Below are 15194 nucleotides of genomic sequence, written 5' to 3'. Positions count from 1 at the left end.
AAACCTGTCATCAAGCAGATGACAGCATGTCCCATCTCAAAAATAGCATAGCATAAAACCAGACTCATTATCTTCCCCCGTGGCTGGCAGTCATTTTAGTCATTCACGTTCGTAGCTTCAGAATTTCTACCTTCTATCTTCATGTTGCCCCAAACCTGATCAGTCCCCAACCCTGTCAGTCCCCCCTTCCTCAGCCTCCCTAGTCTCCATCTCGGCACATACATTTAGGCCCTCGTTACTTTGTGACAAGTTATCGACCCTGAGATCTCACCTCTGCAGGCCCTCCCAAAACCTCTTCCTCCTCTAGAGGACCTCTCAGGCCCTTCCAGATGGATCCTCCTCAAACACCGGGGCTCACTCCCTGTTCAAAATGGTCATCACCTACAGCAGCTTTCACAAAACGACGGAATCCTAAAGTCCGGAAAAACCATGAAAAACCATGCGGGTCTTGGAGTCAGTACTCCTACCTTGGTCTTCCTCCCTCTCTCAAGTTCATCCAGAAATGAGGAACTCACTCCATCCCTATCAGTCCACTCATTGTTCCCCTGATTGGTACAAGATCCTTGTCACGTTGACCTGACTATCTCCTGATCTCCACCCATTAGTTCAAGCCATCCAGTTTCACTCACTACTGTTTCCTCCATCACTTGTCTGTGGTTCCCTAACAGTCCAGACACTTTCTCTGTTCTCAAACTCAACTCCACCTGGTACCCACCCCCACCTCCATCAACCTGAGCCTTCCCAGTCTCCTTCTTCTGGAAAAAGAGAGGAAAAGGGAAGGAGACTGATTGTAAAAGGAGCATTAGTCTCTGTAATGCCCGGAAGGAATGCCTCTCTCCTCTCCTCTCTCTGTCTCACACTCCTGTCCGATGTTTGATGTGCACACACATGTCTTCTGTATTCCTGTGTGTCTCAGACCAGCTGGGTTTGGCTTTCTGTGTTCACCCTGTGCTTCCAAGGACAAAATCACACAGAAGCAAGGCAATTTTTGCATTATGTTTAAATTGTTCACTCATACACCAACCGCATTGTAACAGATCCACTTTATTTTTTTTTAATGTTTATTTATTTTTGAGAGAGAGAGTACACACGCACAAGTGAGGGAGGGGCAGAGATAGAGGGGGACAGATGATCCAAATCAGGCTCTGTGCTGACAACAGAGAGCCTGATGCAGGGTTCAAACGCACGAACCATGAGATCATGATCTGAACCAAAGTTGGCTGCTTAACCCATTGAGCCATCCAGGTGCTCCCAGATCCACTTTACATCAGGAAAAACTCTCCTAGTCATGTACTGCTACACATATTCACAGAGAGAATGCTTAAGAGCAAATTTTAAAAATAAACACACAGGTTAACACTAAAATAATGGAAGAGTTGAGCTGGTGTTTACGTCACAGATTATTATAGGTGAATCTGCGATACTCTGGACCAGTGGGTGTTCACTGGGGGCAATTACGTCCACCCCAGGGGACATCTGGCAATATCTAGAGACATTTTTGGTCATCACGACTGTGGGGGGTGCTCTGGGCATCTAATGGTCAGGGAGATGGCTCAACATCCTACGGCACTCAGGACAGTCTCATCTCCAGAACGAACAATAATCTGGCCCAAATTAGAGGAGGTTGAGAAACCCTGATGTATAGCCCCTGGGCTACTGTTTTCCCCTCTGGCCTTCCTAGACTTACAGTGCCTTGTTGGTGGGGACCAGTGACGGGGCTGGGAGGCTGCCAAGGGAACGCCCACTCCCAGTGGACCTGGAGGTCTGGGGTTTGACCTCTCATATGTGCCCTGACCTCCTGTGCCCCAGGCAAGCCCATTGAGATAATTAGGTCAGAAAAGCAGGCATTGGCAGAATACCAGCTGCTGTGTCCTGCTGAGTCTCCCCCTCCCCCCACCCCCCTCCGGGTAGTGGAGGGGTGGGGTGGGGTGGGGGGAGGAGAGAAAACAGAGGCTCAGAGGCCCCGGAAGGGGAAGCTACAGGGTAGGGAGATGGAGGGCGGGTGAGGAGGGGGAGACATCTGGCAAGGCAGTGAGGGTTGCATTGTTATGGCCAGCCAGGAGATTCCTTACCTTCCATCAGCTAATGATAAAACATGTGCCCTCTGGTTTAGCAAAGCCTTAGAGTGTGCATTTGTCACCCCATTCATTCTCACAACCAACCGGTGATGGGGGTGCGGCGGGCCATCACAACTGGCCTGTTTGTAGACGGGGACATCGAGTATCAGGGAGGCTCCAGACCCCAGAGGGAGCTCGACACTTGGAAGGCTCTCGAGAAATATTTGCAAGAGGGAGAAAGGGAGGGATAGAGGGTGACACAGAGAGAGAAAAGAAACGAGGCACTGAACGTGGAGTCGGGACACAGAAAGTCTTTGAACGTGATAGATGCTCCAGGAATGCTTCTGCAGCCTCTCATTTGCCTTTAAGAAGATGCAATCTGTGTGAGGAAAATGAGGGCATTACTTTCACATGGTGCAGCGGAAAGAACTCTAAATCAGGACCCCAGGACCCCAGGGTGTACCCCTAGCTGACGGGGCTGCCTCGCCGTGCTGGACCAGGCTCCCATGGAAAGGGGGAGGTTGGGGCTTTTCCTCTCTGGGGCTCCTTTCGATTCTGGTGTCCCTTCACCTGGCTGCAGCCTGTAGCAGCTGGGCAAAGACTGAAGGTTTGTGGCTGCTGTTCTAGCTCATTCCTGCACACCGCACCTGCAACATTCCCAAGGGCTGCCTGCGGGCGCTGCCCTTTGATCTTCCCTGAGATTGAGGAATTTGGGACAGGGAACTTCCCTCCCTGGGAAGACAGGGCACGTAATCTCAGAAAGAGCGTTGGATGAGGAATCAAGAGATGCGTGCTCTCCTCCAGGATGGCCCATTCCCTGGCTCTGGGTTCTTGCCCATGTGGAGCATTCCAGGGGCTACTGTTGGCGATTGGAATAACAATCCAACCGTCACCTGGACCCCAGGGGGTTCGTGTGACCCAGACCCCACCCATCATTCTGACTCTTATCACTCCCTGCTTTGTGCCTCACTCCAGAGACATTGGCTTGCTTTCTGTTTCTTGAACACACGAGCCGTACTCTGCATCTTGAGTGCTCTTTCCCCAAATACTCACGTGGTAGCTCTTTCCCATGCTTGGATCCCTGGTCAAATGTCACCTTCTCAGAGAACCTTTCCTAACCACACTGGCGGAAGTAATCCCAGTGTGCCCACCTCCCCATCCCTTACTTTCCAGCCTCTGATTTTGTACTTTTTCTTTATAGATTTAGGAGGGAACACTGCTAGTGTGTCCTTCCACGTGGATGATCCTTCCATTGGGCAGGATGACAGGGCCAGCTCTCTCCCCAGCCTCTACTCACTTCTCTGCAAGGCGGGTGTGCCTTATCTGATTGTTTGGAGAAGTTGCCGAGACTACACGGCTCAGCTACTACCTTTTCGGGGGGGATCTGCATCATGCGGGGGGGGGGGTGCTGAACGCCAGTCTTCCCTGGACTCAGTGGTAAAGGCTTTGCCCCAGTGTGGGGAGGCCTGTGATTGACCATCGCTGCTGGGGCTGGGCGTGTGAGTCTGTCTAATCCCGGCGTCTAGCACCATGAAGCCCATTGTTGCTATGGTCCTGAGCCACATCCTCCAACCTCCCTTTGATGAGCCATAAAGCTGGTGTTTGGGCCTCCACGTCTGACTCATACATCTGCTCTCAGTGGTGCAGAACTCAGGCTAGGACGACTATGTCATTAATGGGCTCCACTAAAACACAACATTTACCTCTTCCTAAAATCATCATACTCATTGGTTGATTCATTTGTTTACATGGCTGCTGTCTGTCCCCCTACACACACACACACACACACACACACACACACACACACACCCCTCCCTCTACCTGCCTTCCCCTACAGAATGTAAACTCCTTGAAAGCAAGAATCCTACTCCCTTTGCCCATATATTCTGTGCCTGGAACAGTACTTGGTTCGAGTGAAAGTCAAAAGGTATGTGTCAAATGACAGAATTTCCAACTTGCCCGGTAGAATGGGAAGTCAGAATTGGATTCAAGTTGATTTCAAGAAATATTTAGAGCATTTCTCACAAACCTAAGATGTAGATGAGCTTCGTATCTATGAAATACGATTTCTCTCAGGTGAGGAAACTGAGGCATAGCAAGGGCAGTGATTTTCTGAGGATTTCTCGGTCACCCCCAGCCAGTAGCCAAGCCCTGGATTGCTGCTGCTTTACATCGTACCCTTCTTCTCCCCCTGCAGAGGCACACTGGGTCCCTGCCATTTCTTCATTCGGAGAACCACTGAGTGCTGATTATCCCTGTCTTGGTCTTTCTCCGGGTCTGCCAGGTCCTGCCAGGTTTCAGTTCCATACAGTTATAGGCCCTGAGGACCTTTAATGTGCAGGCTGACTCTGCTGGGCTCTGAGTGGAAGCTGGCTCCTGTGTGGGGCACGTGAGAGCTCCATTCATACCAGCAGGCACAAGTCTAACTTTTGCTGTCCTAACCCAGTATCTGGTGGGCCTGGGTGCTCCCCAAGCTTTAGCTGGCCCTACTGGTGATGGCCCAGGCAGCGCAATGGGCTCCTGGCCTGGATTCCTGGTTACTCTGCACCCTTGTCCACTTGGTCAAGTTCCCATCATCTTACCCAGCCCTAGCTGGCTCTCTCTGGCCCTCTCAGGGACTGTTCCCCTCCCTATACCTGAGCCACTGCAGAAGGTTCTGTGGCAAACTACAGAAACCTTCCTGAAGCAGAGCTCGGCCTCCTGACAGATTTCTAGAATCTCTACCGCCTGCAAAGTCCTGTTTGGACATCAGGGCCGGCCTGGTGCCAGTCTGAGTTCACCCCTTGGGGTGTGGGCCCAGGATTCCCGCCTCCACCATTTCTCAGAGGTCATCCTTTAGACCTACCTGCAGCCCACCTGCGAGGCTCCTCCTGACCTTCCCCTCCTGCCTGTCAGCCCCTGCACCAGACCTTCCACGGAGCCACTCCCAGTCAGGTCCTGTGCTGCCAGAGGAGCGGCCCCTCCCTCCGGGGTGGCCTTCTCCCTCTGTGCCGGCTGGCCATTCTCCAAGAAGTCCCTTTTCCTGAGCCTTCCAGCTATCTGCCTCAACTTCTTTGTCCTCCCTCAGGCCCTTCCTGTAAATTTCACATTTGAAGCAAATATTGATTTCCATACTAATGCCCCTCGCCAGGGTTGTAAGACACACACACACACATACACACACACACACACAGAAAACAAAAAGCATGGTCCTGCTACCACTTCTGGAAATGAATGAGGTGAAACAGAGAAAGCACAAAAGGAAAAAAAAAAAAAAAGATGTGGCTTCTGGGCAAAACACGGCAGCTGCTATTATTTTCAGAGTCTCTCCCTGACCCTGGCACTGAGTTAAGAGCTCAGGTGGTGTGGTGAGTGTTAACTGGGAATGAGAGACCCAAGACGGCTGTTTTCCCATTAATAATAATAATAATAATAATAATAATAATAATAATAATAAAGGTGTTCTAACTTTTCCATCCTGTTATCAGAAATGGGAGTGAAAGACCAGGATCTGCCCGGATTCTGTGGTTGCAGGACTCCCAGCCTCACCCCCGCTCCCACCCCCTCCCCCAACTCCCTTTTCCCTCGGCTAATAAGTAATCCCCGGGAAGGCTTGTGCACTTTGCTTATTGTGTTTGGCTCAGAAATACATTTTCTTTATCACCCCAAACCTCAGGCACATGCGTTCTGATATCCATTTGTATGCCTGAGCTTGGAGCCAGCTGGGTTTAATGTCATTTTCTGGGGAGATGAAGGAAGCAGAAGGTCACTGGGCACAGTGAGAACCTGCCTCCTCCGGGGGAGTAGACACCCAAGGTCCGGTCAGTCCCTGTCTGAGTCTCAGCCTCCTTCTCCCGGCTACCGTGGCTGGTCTCTGGGACGCCTAACGAGTTGCACGTCTTCATCCTGCTCCCCTCCCTCAATCCACCAAAGACCGTGTTCAATCCCGTGGAATTTGCATACAGCAGGGCAGTTTATTGAGGCTTTAATGGAGCAGAATAACCGACTCAGAAATTACCTACGTCTTGTTCTCTGCAGTAGGCTCAACACAAAGGCACGAAAGGTATTTCCTTCCCTCCTCTCCACCCCTCTTTCTATCCCTTCCACAGGCCTTTGTGTACGTGTGGTCTAAATTTCTTCCCTCGGTTAATATGGTTTACCTCTCTTTCATAGCACAAAGGCAGGTGCCATCTTTTCTGTTAAAACTCGGGGACAATCAAGTGATTAAATAGGATTTGTCTTATAGGGGAGGATCTTGGTGGCTTTACGGTTCAGGGTTTGTAAAGGAGAGGGCTGGCCAAGCAGGAGGGCCTGCCTCTGACCCTGGAGTGGATGACTGGATCCTCAGGAAGGGAAAGGAAGAGAAGGAGGGGGTTTATGGTTTCTAGAGTGGCAGACACCTGAGCCCCAGGGAACACGGCACCTCTGAGGAGGGAGATGTTGGGCGGGGAGAGCTGCCTGGGTGCCTGTGAGGACTGAGCACCCTGGTCATGGCTTTGGGAGCCTCCATGAAGGCCTCCCGTGACTAAGCCAGCACAGACAGCGTCAGCTCGCCTGTGTCGCCTGGGCTAGGATCACAGAGGGCATGTGAGGACCAGACTGAGGGTACCTCACCTCCACCTCTTGAGACCAGAAAAGCCCAGGTGATTTTTTTTAACCAAATATGAGGGTGCCCTAAAAACATGGCAGACACTGGCAACCTCGGGGGTCTGTTCTGAGCATGTGTTTATATCACGCGCTCACCAGCCCACTGGTAGATGGCAGGTTGCTTGCCTCCAGAGAACTCAGCAGCAGTGATTACCCTCTGTGGGCAGGGGTAAGATGGGCTTTCACCAGCTCATACGGGTTCCCAGGAGCTGCTTAAGACTGTCTGCAGCAGGAGCCAGCAGGCATGTAACTGGATCCCTTATTAGTCTGATGGGCCTCATCCGATCATTGGACCTCTCCGTACGGATTCCCTGACTCTCTGTATATTCTGTTCCTTTCTCTGCTTTGCTGTTCTCTCATTTTTGGCTCACGTCTGTGTCTGTGATCCTATTACCTCCCAATCAAATCTTAGTGTTTTCCCTATTAATCTCTGGGTTCAACCTACTTGCCTGTAGGATTGAATATATGCTTTTGGTCCTTCCTGTATTATATTTTAGCTGCTCTTGTTTTCGGCCTTTTGGAGCCTAGCCTCACGTTGGAACAGATAGCTGTGTTCAACTGTCCTCCTCTCTTGAGGCTTCTGAGCACATGCAACCGCACTACCTTCTTCCCAATGCAACCATTTCCTGACCTCAATCACTCTCACGGATTCCTGTAGATCTTTGACCCCTGGCTCATAAATCTTCTCCCCACCTGAATCTGTGTCGTCATCCCAAATGGCTTTAGTGTTCGAGTGGATGACTCATCCAGTAACTTAACCTCAAAGTTTTGTGATTTCCTTTTCCTTCAACAGATTTAGCCTCCATTCCATTTAAGGGACCCACCACTGGGCAACACTCCAGAACTTGTCATCACGGAAAACTGTTCCATTGCCAAATTCAAAAAGACCACTTTCCAAACCCAACTTCTTCTCTTTCCATCTCCTTTAGCATAGATCCTACCCTCCTCAAGACCTCCACTCTTACATTCTTCCCGTCTTTTCCTGACCAGGGTTTCCTTTCTTTACCCCTCCAGATTCAGCCCTGGAGCTATTTCTCTACTAAGACTAGCAAGTACATGGGGTTACCTATGCTAGGCCCTACTGAAAGCTCTGTATGTGTACTGACTTTCTTAATTTTTTTAAATCACTTTATAGATAAAGAAAATGAAGTTGAATGACTTGCCCAAGACCTCCCAGCCACAGCCACCTACATAATTTACAGGGCCCAGTGCAAAACAAAAATGCACGGCCCCTTGTTCAAACATTGGGTGTGGGGGTGGGGGAGATATCCGTAAAGGTACAAACAGATGAAGCTTTTGTCTTTAAAAGTATGTGATTACTGGGGTACCTGGATGGCTCAGTCGGTTAAGCATCTGACTCTTGATATCTGCTCAGGTCATGATCTTACCGTTGGTGAGATCAAGCCCCCTGTCAGGCTCTGTGCTTACAGTGTGGAGACTGCTTGGGATTCTCTCTCTCCCTCTTTCTCTCTGCGCCCCCCTCCTCTCTCTTTTATAAATAAATAAACTTTACAAAAAGATTAAAAATATTTTGCTACTTACGACACATAATAGGAGAAATCATCCTTCTAAGTAAGGTTAAAATTTTAAATTAATTAACATAAGTTTTACAGCTAATCTTTATATTGTGCAATGCCAGTCTTTATTTTTTTAAAAATTTTTTAATGTCTTTATTTTTGAGAGAGAGACAGAGACAGAGTGCAAGCAGGGGAGGGGCAGAGAGACAGAGAGACACAGCATCTGAAGCAGGCTCCAGGCACTGAGCTGTCAGCACAGAGCCTGACGCGGGGTTCAGACTTACAAACTGTGAGATCATGATGTGAGCCAAAGTCAGACGCTTAACTGACTGAGCCACCCAGGCACCCCGAAATGCCAGTCTTAAATGCAAATATAAGAGCATTTAACTCATATACAGAACTATGGTACTTCATGGCTTGGATATGCATTTGTACTTTTACTAGAGCAGTGGAAATGCGATACGCACACATCGTGTTATGCACGCTTTCTATCAGTGCTCATCCTCAGCTTACTAGTGAGTGAGGAAAGACAGAGGAAAGGGAACTCTGTGTTGCCCTATCTTTCCCCTTCCTCGGATGGCAGGATTTGCAGCAGAAGTGGTTGACTAATGCAGGAAAGTAAGGGTGTGAGAAAGGATATGATAGCGCTCCTTGGTTGGCTTTCTTAGAACGCCATTGCCCCTGTGTCCAGAGCAAGTTCTTGGTAAAGGGCAAAGGTGGCCTGGTTGGTGCCGTCAGTGCCCTACTTGCCCAGTTATATACAAGTTGCTATGAAACATGAGCATGGAAGTCGGCGGGTCCCTGATGCACGAGAGTCCAACAAGACTCAGAGTGAGTACAAATTAATCATGCTATAAAAGCCACACAGCTTCCGGAATGCTACCTGCAAATGAGGCAAGGACTGAGGGCCAGGCACAGGTACAGATTTCCTCTGCTCACATGCAGAGTCCGTTGTCCCATCAGATTTAACAAAACATAATTTGCAGATAAAATTATTAAGAATTTCAAGACAGTGTCAGCAGAGCTTTTAACCAGGTATAGGACCTCTTGAGTGCAGGACCCTACCAACAGCACCTGTCATCCACCCAAGACGCCAGCCCTGCCCTGAATTCTTAAGTGGTCACATCAGGATTTGAACCCATGACTTCGATTCCAGAGTCTAGGCTGTGAATCACCTCAACTACACAATCTCTCTTGAACAGGACTGCTTTTCTTACCATATTAATTTAGCTTTGTCGTCTTCACCACTGCTTCCATGTCAACATTATTGGGAAGAATCACATAACTAGCTGATTGGAACCATCAGGCTATTTGCATTCCTTTTATCATGCTCCAGTAAGCTCCCTTTCCTGTTTCCATGGTGGCTCTTGTGAACCATTTTGCAAACCTCTTCCCGGGATTTGAGTCTCCTTATTCCAACTAAGCCACAATTTTTCTATGTCGATACGCTGCATTCTTAATAATCATGTATTTTGTCCAAATGTATCAGAATTTACTCAGCCATTCACTTAATTGCTGCATACTTGTTATTTTTAATTTTCCCTTTAACACTACAACATTGCAATGAATAACATTCATTCCTTACTCTTAAGAAATGACCTTGCCTCCAATTTTAAAGAAGAAAATTGAACATGACAGGTATGAAATTTTTCTTTCCCAAATTGATATACACCCCCATTTAAGCTTACACTCTCTGTCACTGGCTGGGCTCCCTGGGAAGTACGCTCTGAGAAGGAGCTCAACATTCAGATTGTTCATTAGGGGGTGCTCTCTGGAATGATACCTGCGTGGGGAGGGGTGTGATCAAGATTGAGCACAGGGAGAAACGGGGCTGTGGTGCAGTCACGACAAGGTCTCAGCTGACCCCGGAGAGAGCTCTGGAGCAGAAATGGCCCTCAGCACTGTTTGGGTTGGAAGGATGGAGCTGGACCTTCCCGGTATGTGGGAGGCCCCCCAAAACAGGCTGTAGCCTTGGATGAGGCAAGTGTTTTCAATTGAGGCCATTCTCAGAGCAGGAGGGATGCTCAGCACTGGGAAGGATAAAGCCTACAGACCTGAAGAGCAGATGTGGGCAGCTCAGCCCAGTATCAGGTCACCTTCCCTCCCACCCCAAGGAGAGAGATGATCTTCCTGTCTTCAGGACAGACCCCCCATCAGCCCAAGGCCAGTCCAACCACACGTGCTCTTTACTCCTTCCTCTTGTATTTCCCTCACATTAGTTCTCCCCACTTTTCTTCATCTCTTCAATTTCTTCTCCAGTAACAGCTTCTTTAACTCAGCCTGAAAACATGCCCAAGTCTCCTCTAATTATTTGGCTCGGCTTCCCTCAGATCTACTGTCTTCCTACCCACTAAAGTCCCCCGGAGAGCCATCCCCACACGTCTTCTCTATTCCCTGCTGTGCATTCACCACCCAGCCTGGCACCATTGGCCTCTGCCTCCTCGCCTCTCCTGAACGTCACCCGTCGAGATCTCTCGGACCAGCTCATTTTTATGCCCAGGAACCACTCCTCAGCCCATCAGCTGCCTGAATTCTGTGCTGCACGTAACCAAATTGCTACTTCTTTCTTTAAAGCACCTCTCTCACTTGGCTCTTTGTCACAGGACACTACTGACTGGTGCTGCCATAGTTTCTCCATCACCCCGTATCAGGCTCCTTCACGGACTCCAAAAAGGTCGTCATTTTCCAGAGCTCTTTGTGTATCTACCTGCTCTTCCTGGTTGATTTCATCCACCCTCACTAGCGAGCCGGTGACTCCTGATTTCTTTTCCTCACTACTCACCTCTGCCTAACCTTCAGATCCATTCATTTTGTAAATATAATCTCCATCATCCAATACTTCAGATCTTCAGTTACTTTTTGAAATTGCACAAAGAACACGCGGTTTCTGCAGAAGATTAGGAAATGCAGGTATGGGAAAAGAAGACAACATGCAAAACCCTGAAATTCAAACTCCAGAGGTAATCACTACTGATATTCTGACATATACCTATCTCCATTGACTTTTTCTGTGCAAAATACTCCACTTTGGGTGTAAAGTGTATTTTTTCCAAAAATTTTGATTACACTTTACATAATGACTTGCTAATTCTCTTTGTTTAATTTTTGTTTGTAATGGGGCACCTGAGTGACTCAGTCAGTTAAGCCTCCGACTTAGGCTCAGGTCATGATCTCTCAGTTCATGAGTTCAAGTCCCGTTTCGGGCTCTGTGCTGATAGCTCAGAGCCTGGAGCCTGCTTCAGATTCTGTGTCTGCCTCTCTCTCTGTCCCTCTCCTGTTCACACTCTGTATCTCTCAAAAATAAATAAGCATTAAAAATAAAAATAAAGTCATTATAATTCTACATTATTGAATGGCTGTACAGCCTTCCACAGTACAACTGTATTACATTTTTTCAAACTTTTCTTCCAGTCTCTTCCATTAGCCTTGTTTCAACATTTTTCACTACCATAAAGAACACAGCAATGTAGCATCCTTGTGGCTAAAGTTCTGGGAAAAACATACAAATATCTTTAAGGCTGTTCAAAGATATTATCAAGGTACCCTCAAATAAGATTGTACCAGCGTATATTCCCACCAGCAGAGGGTGAGAGTATGTTTCCCCAAACCCTTGCCAAGAATAGATAAACACCATTGTTTTTAATCTCGCCTATTTTTTTTTCTCATCATTTCGAGAGTGTTTCTTTATTTTTCTATTTGTTTATTGTCTCCTTGCATATCTTATTTTTTGGAAAATTACATTTTTGTTGTCTTTGTACATTTTACTCTATAAAGATGTCCTCTTTGTTATTGATTTATAAGAAACACTATTTCTAAGTACCTATAGGGTGGTTACAACTAGATTTCCCCAGAGCACTTCAAGAGCAAAATTTCCAGAACCAAACTGATTATCTCCCTCATAAAAACCGGTTACCCCTGTAATCCCTCTCTCAGTTAATAGTGTCACCATCTCCCAAGTTAGCCAAGACAGAAACTTCAGGAATGAGCACATCCTCTCTTTCTCTCTGTCTCTTCAAACCCAGTTACAAAGTCTTGCCCACTTGTCCTCAAATAGCCCTCCGGTCTGTCCCATCTTCTCTGTTCTCCTTGCCACTGTCTTAGCTTGGCAATGGCCACAACCTCATGTCTTCGTCTTTTATTTGAACCATTGCAAAAGCTTCCTGAGAGCAGCCAGCTCTCTCTCCTACTTCATCCCTCATACCGACACATGAATAATTGCAGATTCTGGTGCAGACCAGGAGCGAACCGCCACAATGGTGCCCGTCCCCTTCTTTCAACCCTACGGCAGACCCACACTCCTTGCCGTGCTCCGTGGTCGTTCCTTCACGTTGAGTGGGGGGCCCTGCACACACTGGGGTTCCGAGTCACTTTCATACTCATCTACATTATTCTAGCCTTTGCACCTGCAGCCATTCCTACAGAGCACTGTTGCCCCCAAATGCCATGCTCTGACACAACTTTATGTCTCAGCTTTTTTGCCTAAAGCCTCCTGATCACCACTGAAGACTTAAAACACAGCTTGCCCCTGAAAACCCCTAAGAAATAAGTCAAACATACAGGCTTTGGACAAACTTCAGCTAGCTGGGAACTGGGATGGAAAGCTGTCCCTTTATAGCTGGAAGCCTCGCTCAAGAAATTGCTGAAGGAGTTCTCCTTAGTACAGCATAATACCTAAAAGACACACTACCTGAGTTCAAGTCCCCGCTCTGCGTATACTGGTTCTGTGATTCATGGCAAGGTACTTAACGCTCTGTGTCTTAGTTTTCTCATCTTTGAATTGGTCATCACAGTTGTGACTCCTTATAGGTTCTCATAAATTAATATATGTAAGCACTCGGGAAAGTGCCTGTCATGAATTAGAGTTAGCCATTATTCAATGTTACTTGAATAGATACTATATTTAGGGTAACTAATGTTGGTGCCATCTGGCTGTGTATGTAAGTGGTTAATTGGAAGAAATGCTATAATGTAGATGCAAGGCAAGGTCTTTGAAAAATTTAAAGCACTATGGAATTGTCTGGTGTTGCTATCTTGATTTCAAGCAAGGTTAAGTCTGTCTACTTCCCAAGAAGTGAATATTATGATCTAACTCTTAAGATTATTAAAAGAATCAAGGAAGATTTTTTAAAAAAAATTATTTATACCCGTCTTATTCCAAAACGGTTTTTGAGCAGTTGAATTCAAGCCTAAAATGGATACAAAAGTAAGAGCACCGAAGAGTGAGACATCCTGGGGCCACCTGGGTAGCTCAGTTGGTTGAACGTCTGCCTCTTGGTTTCGGCTCAGGTTGTGATCTCAGTTTGTGAGTTCGAGCCCCGTGTTGGGCTATGCGCTGACAGCACTCAGAGCCTGCTTGGGATTTTGTCTCCCTCTCTCTTCCCCTCCCCGACTCGTGTTCTCTCCCCTACCCTCAAAAATCAATAAAAAAAACATTGAAAAAAAAGAAAGAGTCATCCTGGGGTGTAAATCCAGATCCTCCACTTATTAATACAGTGACTCTTACAAGACCTAAAGATACTTGTCAGGCACTGAGCATTCAGAAATGATCATTACCGTCATTTGGTTGAAAGACGACCACATCAAGTTATTCTTGGCAGGAGGAACAAAGCAGATATTCAGAGGAAGGAATTGAATGTTGAGTGATACTGAGTTCATTCAGAACAAACAGAGGCCAATGGCCACACTTCCCAGGTAGCCAGACCTCAGCTGAGACTCAACCTGAATTTCCAGGCCCAAGTCATTTCAGATGCTGCTCTTTCGGCCTTATTTCATTCAACCTTCTATCATAGTTAATTGTTTTTATGTCTGTGTCCCGCATTAAACCGTATCTTCCTTGAAGTCAGGGATCTCATCTTTGTAAATGTGGTACCTGCACAGTAGTTGGACAGCCTGAACCACCCATACGTGCTTGCTGATGAATGCAAGGAAAAAAAAAAAAACAAACATCTGCCCGGTGAACTTTTAGACACACGTTAAGACCCGGTTCTCACTAAATAAACTGAATTGAGACAAGAATAGAGTATTCTTTCAGAGAGAAGGTACAGAATCCTGATCGCGGAGAAACATTTTCCAGAATCATGGAGATTCAGAAAAGCTGTCAAACCGGACTCCTGAGACCTCAGACAACAGCGGAGACCAGCCACGCTGTGGTTACACACGGGGCTGACTCTGCCGTCCAGGGGAGCTTGGCAGGGCTGACCAAGGTCCCTGCCGCTGTCCCCCAGCCCAGCCCCAGCATTGCGCATTAGTTCAGCAGTTCACTCTTCCTGATAATAGTCACAATCTCAAACCCACTGGCTGAGTCTCAGCTTCCTAGAGTTTCCAAGAGGTTTCTGTTGCTGTGTTCTGACTTCAGCATATTCCCCTTCCTTTGTTTTTATACCAAACCTGTTAGCCTAACAGTTGACCTTACGGGAGCTGGTCAGTGCTCAGAGGCACAGTTGCCTATGAAAAATACAAAACACCGCGTCTGAAGGTTTCAAAAGGCTTGCACCTCCAGGAATGATAAGGGCCCCTTTGCTCATTCCACAACAGCATTCCTCACTGCCTGTGGGACTCTTGACCCACTGTTAGTCTGGACTTGGGAGGGGTTAACCCTCCTCTCTAGGATTAGGTCTAGATCTAGAATGTAAGGGTCTTCTCAGCGGTTCCCAGTGGTTTCTACAAGTTGCATCTGACCAGGAGTCTTGGTGAAGTTGAGACTGGGTGTTGGCATGTGTGTGCAGAAAACAGCCAGCGAACGGCTGCTGGCCTGGGCAGGGCAGAACGGCGTCCAAACCCACGCATCTGTGTGTGTCTTCCTTCCCCTTTTCTTCTTTGTTCCCTTTCTCCAAGTGACTGTTTTCTTTCCGGGACCTGAGGAGTCAGAGAAACCCGGCAAATTGTTGTTTCCTTCTGTATTGTAGCAACCTGTGCTCAGATTAGCCCTGCTGGTTCTAATTGAACACATTTGCAATTCCTGAAGCGGTCCGGTCCTTGCAATGCCAGCCCCGGA

At 47.6% G+C, this 15194-nt stretch overlaps 1 protein-coding gene and 1 long non-coding RNA gene across 10 annotated transcripts in view; both read left to right on the top strand.

The window, feature by feature from the left end:
* CADM1 (cell adhesion molecule 1) overlaps positions 1–15194 on the top strand; it is a 442451-nt gene that overhangs the window by 42670 nt on the left and 384587 nt on the right. The window lies entirely within an intron of this gene.
* LOC123380341 overlaps positions 3507–15194 on the top strand; it is a 30138-nt gene continuing 18450 nt past the window's right edge. Inside the window, exon 1 of the long non-coding RNA XR_006585950.1 lies at positions 3507–6099. This is a non-coding gene — a long non-coding RNA (uncharacterized LOC123380341). The remainder of the gene's footprint in view (positions 6100–15194) is intronic.

The sequence above is a fragment of the Felis catus genome, chromosome D1 (assembly GCF_018350175.1).
Source record: "Felis catus isolate Fca126 chromosome D1, F.catus_Fca126_mat1.0, whole genome shotgun sequence".
NCBI lineage: Eukaryota > Metazoa > Chordata > Mammalia > Carnivora > Felidae > Felis > Felis catus.
The sequence above is the reverse complement of the archived record's forward strand: the minus strand, read 5'-3'. Positions and strand labels throughout refer to the sequence as shown.